Source organism: Cebidichthys violaceus, unplaced genomic scaffold (assembly GCF_023349555.1).
Source record: "Cebidichthys violaceus isolate CVI_PGR_0920_01 unplaced genomic scaffold, fCebVio1.0.p SCAF_224, whole genome shotgun sequence".
NCBI lineage: Eukaryota > Metazoa > Chordata > Actinopteri > Perciformes > Stichaeidae > Cebidichthys > Cebidichthys violaceus.
Window position 1 is genome coordinate 50,301 of NW_027176400.1, and position 6,844 is coordinate 57,144.

Below are 6,844 nucleotides of genomic sequence, written 5' to 3' on the forward strand. Positions count from 1 at the left end.
GCAGAGTGGATATAAAGTTACACGGTTTCTCATTTGACAGGTTTAATGGCCTCAGTATGCTAATACTGTTGATGTTAGAGCAGCTAATCTTTGCCTTTGTTCGCCATTTTGGTTCAGCGTGTTAGCATGTTAGCATGTTAGCATGCTAACGCGCTAATGAGCACTAAACACAAAGTACATGTGAACCTGATTCTGCAGGAATTTGGTCATAAACCAAAATATTGAGCTTTCATAATTTGACCTGCTGGTGGAGCGACAGTAAAAAACAAACTATGATTTCCGTTATTAAGCTTCTTCCTGTGAACCAATCCATCCACCAGCTGTTGAGAGACTTCAGTCCGGACCGTGATGGTTCAACCTGCAGCCCGACAGGCCGATACCGACGACAACAAACAAGTTAGTTCGATGATTCAGTATTTAGTCAAGTTTAACTACAGAAGTCTGAAGAGATGTGATGAGAAACACAAACTGCAGCACAACTTCCTTTCTTCCTTAGTTCTGGAAGAGGATTCTGCTCCACAGCTGCAATAACTCACATTCCACATACGTTCAGTGCAAAGGTCTATTCATGAAATGAGAGACGCCGTCTTCATTTACTTCTTATTACTGTTCTGGGATTCTACCAGGTGAGAACTTGGACCTCAGGTGGTTTTCGGTCTCACCTGTGTGTCATAAGACGTCGTCTGTCAGTGAATGGATGAGTGTGTCCTCCTCTGCTGACGCACTTCCTCCGCTCCACCAGACTTTTCTTAGCGTCGCTCTAAAAAAACCACAACTGCGCAAATTTACACAGTGAAAAACCACCAGAACTTCCCCAGATGGCAAAGTTTGGGGAAGTGGCTTATTTTGTATTTATTTTTTTCTTGGAGCGTGTGTGTGATGTGTGTGTGTGTGTGTGTGTGTGTGCGTGTGTGTGTGCGTGTGTGTGTGCGTGTGTGTGTGTGTGTGTGTGTGTGTGTGCGTCTGGCGTACGTGCTCTGGCTGTGTGTTCATCTCCTTCACACCAGCTTGTCTGTCTGTTTTTTTTTTTTTTCTATGACACTTATGACGTTTCGTTCCAAAATGAAGAACTTGAGTCCGAGGTCGTTTTTTTTTGTTTGCCTTCGTGTCGGGAAAATAACCCCGAGCTGGAAAGAAAGCTGAGGTCGCTGAGGTCGCGCCTCACTGAAAGTCGTTCATCTAGAAAAAGGTTAACTGCTGGAGTCAGAGAGACGGGAAACACAGGTGCAAGGAAAGTTTAGAGTTATTTCAGATCTCTGAGCCCTGCAGTGTGTGTGTGTGTGTGTGTGTGTGTGTGCTCTTCATTTTAAACTATCTGTGTAGAATAAGGAGCCTTCAGATGTACAGTACAGCGTCTCCTTCAGGCCCGTTCAGCTCTTCATGCAGAGACATCACACCTGTGACATGTCAGTTACACTTGGCCTCCCTAACCTCAGCTTATCTTTACCCTCATCGCTGCTCCGTCGTCTGGTTTCATCTTCTACACGACGATGCGCCGCTCTTTGTTGTCCTACACTCACCGCATTTATCGCGATATAAAACCTTTTCTTTGAAAACTGTCATATATCATATATTAAGGGGAGTCATTGTCGTGGCCGGAGCGTAAAATTCTAACGTTTTCCCCCTGAGGGGAGCAGAGAGGTGTGTGTGTGTGTGTGTGTGTGTGTGGGGTGGGGGGGTGAAAGGAGGTGCTTCCCCGTTTCAAGGCCATCATTTGTTTTTACAACGGAAGATCCTGTCAAAGCTTCACTCTGCTGGTTTGCAGTCTTAATCAATGCTTCTTCTATTTTTTCTGCCTTAGATGTTTATCGTCACTCCGGTTATACAATTAAAATAAAATGAGTACAACCGTGTGCTGAGGAGGCTCCATAAAAGAAATAAAAAGGTAAATATAAAAAGACATCAGATTCATACAGTAACACAACACAAGAATAAAAGAAAAGTATCCATCCAAGAAAACACAAAACAAACGTGAAGATGCATATTGTACAGGGGAATGGATCACGTGAAAGATGGAGGAGGAAGAACGGACCCTTTAAGCGTTTGTCAGCGTGAACATGCAATGAAAGCTCATGAAGGGCCTGTTTGATGTGTGACACCGAGACCTTAGAGGAGGCCTGTGGAACACGCTTGGTGGCCTTGGTTGTGAGGGGATCACAGGGCGACGAACAACGGGAGGATTGAGCGTGAGTGGAGGAGGAGGAGGAGGAGGAGAGGAAGAAAGAAAAGGGAGCGAGGAAGAGGAGGCTTCCAACACCCAGAGGGCAACCATCGAGAAGCTTCAGAGGAAGAAGAAATAGATTTTTTTTTCTTCACTTTTTGGAAGGAGGAGGAAGGGGACCCTCCTTCAGAGATTCAAGGGGAAATTCCCACCGATTGAACGAACCACCCCTCAGATCAAAGCGGGTGTGTGTGTGTGTGTGTGTTTCACCTGTGAGCAGAGCCACCCGCACCTCAAAGGTGGGAGGAAGCTGCTTGGAAATACGACACCGTCATGTTGCAGCACAACCAAACAGACCAGACAGTGTTTGGTTTAAACGGAGAAAACTCTCTCTACAGCTACAGCTGATTCTGACGGTTTGATTTCTGCCGTTTCTGAAATGGAGCTGTGATGATATCATTTGCAACTCAACACTAATGGATAACTGAAAGGAAAGCTCAGCTCAGAGTAAAAGACACAAACTATTTTATTCTCAGGGTTTTAAAAATGTGTGAAAGTCACATGATCACCTGCAGAGTCGGCTGAACAGCTCGCAGACTAAAACAATGCAGATAATGTCAAATCAAATAAATAAATCAGATCAAGTAAAAAAGGTAGCCAAAAATGCTCGTCAAGCTCGCTGGCTTGCTAAGTTAGCTCGCTTGACCACCTGGGCTCAGGTGTGCTTTACCTGTTCTCTGTCCCTTCCTGGTTGACATTTCTGAAGTTGAAATTGCAGAGACACAAAGTTTACAGACTGGAACACGTTCTATTAGTCTTCTGTTTCACAAAGATGTCTTTTATTGTGAAAAGCCTGTTATAAAAGAGCCTAATAACTCTCCGTGTTGTATCGTAACGCATCGCATTTCACTGCATTAAATCTCATCATAGCAGCATATCATACTTTCCTCTTGTCAAATGTGTTTTACATTTTTGGTGGTGCAATTTTAGTTTTTCTCTGATTCTCTAAATCCACCTTCACCTCATTAACCCGGGTCATGAACACTGACCGTCACTCCTACACGCTGCAGGCAGATTAACACCACACAGCGTCAGAGTTGCATGTTTTCCCTGCACTTCTTCACACTGTTGTTGTCTCTCCTTAACTCTTATGGTGTTTAAATATCAGCTGAGCTTATAACAGGTACTACTAGCACTGCATATCTTTTGGGACACTCACTTGTTATTGGCGTTTTATGTGTTTTCTCGTACGTGCATGTGTTTGCATATGAGGGTGGTGGTGGTGGGAGTTGCTGCGTTCCTAATGTGTGTCAGGTCCTTTTCCTCTTTCACGTCAGACGGTATGAGACACTAAAGGAGGCCAAAAGTCAAATGTGTCTTCCTGCAGTTATGAAACGCTGGAGAGTCCTGAACTCTTCTGGTGACAATAAAGTTGGAATGTTTGCTTTACTAATTTACTAATAGACCGCGGACTCTCATCACCACTACATTCCACCGCAGTTGCAGACTGCCTCCAGCAGAGCCACCCATCTGTAGACCAACAGAGCGGCCTGCAGATGAACTCAGTAATACAAGTGGGGGTATAGCTCAGTGGTAGAGCATTTGACTGCAGATCAAGAGGTCCCCAGTTCTACTCTGGGTACCCCCTAAACAGATATTGGCATTTCAGATGCACTAGTATTTATAGTAGTGGTATAATTTCAGCTTCAACTTGTTCATCTTTCTCTTTTTCAAAAAGGAATACAGTAGTTCCCTAAACAGGCGGAATCTTAACTTTACTTCCAGCTCTTGTATGTCGGACAAAAACAAATTTGACCATATTGCAGGTCTAAAGTGGCAGCAATGGCGCTCTACGCCATGGCCATTACATTCCACTGCAGTTGCAAAGCGCCTCCAGCAGAGCCACACGTCTGTAGTCCAACCATCGGGGGTATAGCTCAGTGGTAGAGCATTTGACTGCAGATCAAGAGGTCCCCAGTTCAACTCTGGGTACCCCCTAAACAGATATTGGCATTTCAGATGCACTAGTATTTATAGTAGTGGTATAATTTCAGCTTCAACTTGTTCATCTTTCTCTTTTTCAAAAAGGAATACAGTAGTTCCCTAAACAGGCGGAATCTTAACTTTACTTCCAGCTCTTGTATGTCGGACAAAAACAAATTTGACCATATTGCAGGTCTAAAGTGGCAGCAATGGCGCTCTACGCCATGGCCATTACATTCCACTGCAGTTGCAAAGCGCCTCCAGCAGAGCCACACGTCTGTAGTCCAACCATCGGGGGTATAGCTCAGTGGTAGAGCATTTGACTGCAGATCAAGAGGTCCCCAGTTCAACTCTGGGTGCCCCCTAAACAGATATTGGCGTTTCAGATGCACTAGTCTTTATAGTAGTGGTATAATTTCAGCTTCAACATGCTCATCTTTCCTTTGTTCGAAAAGGAATAAAGTAGTTCCCTAAACATGCAGAATCTTAACTTTACTTCCAGCTCTTGTATGTCGGACAAAAACAAATTTGACCATATTGCAGGTCTAAAGTGGCAGCAATGGCGCTCTACGCCATGGCCATTACATTCCACTGCAGTTGCAAAGCGCCTCCAGCAGAGCCACACGTCTGAGGTCCAACCATAGGGGGTATAGCTCAGTGGTAGAGCATTTGACTGCAGATCAAGAGGTCCACAGTTCAACTCTGGGTACCCCCCAAATAGATTTTGGCAGTTCGAGAGGTTAGCATTGATTTATTTGTCACGTGACTTGCCAATTCAGTAACGGCATTTCTGTAGTTATTTTACAGAACCAAAACAAGAATCTTTTTTCTAAACCGAACCAAGAAGGTTAGTTGCCCTAATCTAACCGAGTTGTTTCCTTATCTTGAAAAGACTGCACGCATTTAACGAGCAGAAATTGACACGTGTGGCTGGACTTTTGTAGAAAAAAAGCACGAAAAACGAGAAGTAACTTTTAATAAGATACGTTGATTGGATACCAGATCCAGATATCAGTGCTGTCAGATGTCAGTGCTGCTTTAGCTCCCCCCAAGAAATAAGCGTCTAGGTCGAAGCAGCTTATTACGACGCGTATGTACGCTTATTGTTTGGCAGCGTAGTAAACATGACGGGAGAAAAAGAGGAAGTGAGGTTGTGTAAAGAGTGACACGTGTTGGCAGGAGGCGGTGGAGGATGACAAACACAGGACTTTCACCAAGGTGGCAGCTGTTCGTGAAACCCAAAGTAAACACGTTGACTCATTCTACTCGTGTGAGTTCAAACCAACCGCCGAGATTTGTTTCAATTCACGACGTCGACATCGTGTTTTAAACTGTTTCTGAAGTGAAAGTGATTCGTAAGTTTTACTTTCACAAGGAAAGGAACACCGATTGGTGTCCGTAGTGTGAAGTGTGTGTGATTGTGGTTGTGCTGTTAAAGGTGTGTTTTCAGTGTGTGATGTCACCTCCTCCTGTAGAAGGAGAAGGCTTCCCTCAGTGTTTCACCCTCACAGCTGCTCCTCATTGTGCCGTTTGTATATTTAGCTGCTCTGTTCCACTTCCTCCGCTGTTGACGTCGGGAAAACGCACGACAATACCGACATGATTCCTCCCCTCTCAGCATCCTCCCCCCCTTTTTTCCCTCCCTTGGCTCCTCACTCGCTCTCATCAAAGCAGAAAGAAACTGTCGAGTGATTCACTCAATGGGCGGCCATGTTTTTCCAGATCACACACAGTGATATGGAGATCTGGGAGGGAAACTCCACCAGATATTACTCACAATCACAATGTGGTGGAAAACGTCTCACGGTTCTACTTGATTTTAAAACGTACTGCTCATGTTATCTTTGACGTTGGATCAATGAGTTTAAACTTCACTGTAGTTTAGAAGTTCTGGAGTGAGATGTCGTACGAAGTCTGATCAGAACAACAGGATAACCAATGAAAGATGACCACTTAGATGGATGAGTAATAACTGTCATTTCAATTAATCAGTTTCGTCATTCACTGATGTGATGATGACATCGGCTGCATCTCCAGAATGAACTTGTATTTTCTCAGCCCAGCTATTCACTCCATCACACAATTGAATCATTAAGTTATTGCCCTTTCACTGTAAAGGCCGACTGTATCTCAGACAGTCTGTTCAGTGTTTGGGGGGGGGGGGGCGTCTGCAGCTGGTAATCGTGAAAGAATCTCATCAGTCTGACTTTCAGTGAAAAAACTGTGAAGCGTCTTGTGAGCGACTAAATGCTGTTTCAGATTGAAACGAGAATGAAGTGAATTATTATTAATTTAAAAATGTTGAACTCATCATAAAGATGAGACAAACCTAAATCCATAAACCTAAAACTGTTCTACTTCACAAAGTGACTACAAGTGTCTGAGTGAACAAAATGTCCGATTTGTTCTTAGTCATCTAACTACAGCTGACTTCATTTGTTTCTGAACCTCTTCCACTCTTTTTTTAGGGGGAGACAGCATTTAATACCAGCAACCTGCATTCTCTCTAGTGTCCACCAGGGGGCGACTCCTCTGGTTGTATAGAAGTCTAGTCTAAAATGACTCTACTTCTCTCTTGATTTATTCCCTCAGTAAACATTGTAAACATGAGTTTATGGTCTCAATCTCTAGTTTACAGTCTTCTTCAATACAGCATGATGTTCATTTAGTACATTATGCTCCATTTAGAGTCAAACACAC

General features: G+C 43.9%; 4 non-coding genes across 4 annotated transcripts; all 4 read left to right on the forward strand.

The window, feature by feature from the left end:
• Nucleotides 1-3,737: 3,737 nt before the first annotated feature.
• On the forward strand, nucleotides 3,738-3,809 carry trnac-gca (transfer RNA cysteine (anticodon GCA)). Its single transcript has one exon. It is a non-coding gene; the product is annotated as a tRNA-Cys (tRNA).
• Nucleotides 3,810-4,087: 278 nt separating this feature from the next.
• On the forward strand, nucleotides 4,088-4,159 carry trnac-gca (transfer RNA cysteine (anticodon GCA)). Its single transcript has one exon. It is a non-coding gene; the product is annotated as a tRNA-Cys (tRNA).
• Nucleotides 4,160-4,437: 278 nt separating this feature from the next.
• Nucleotides 4,438-4,509, forward strand: trnac-gca (transfer RNA cysteine (anticodon GCA)). The gene has a single exon. It is a non-coding gene; the product is annotated as a tRNA-Cys (tRNA).
• Nucleotides 4,510-4,787: 278 nt separating this feature from the next.
• Nucleotides 4,788-4,859, forward strand: trnac-gca (transfer RNA cysteine (anticodon GCA)). The gene has a single exon. It is a non-coding gene; the product is annotated as a tRNA-Cys (tRNA).
• The last annotated feature ends 1,985 nt before the right edge of the window (nucleotides 4,860-6,844 follow it).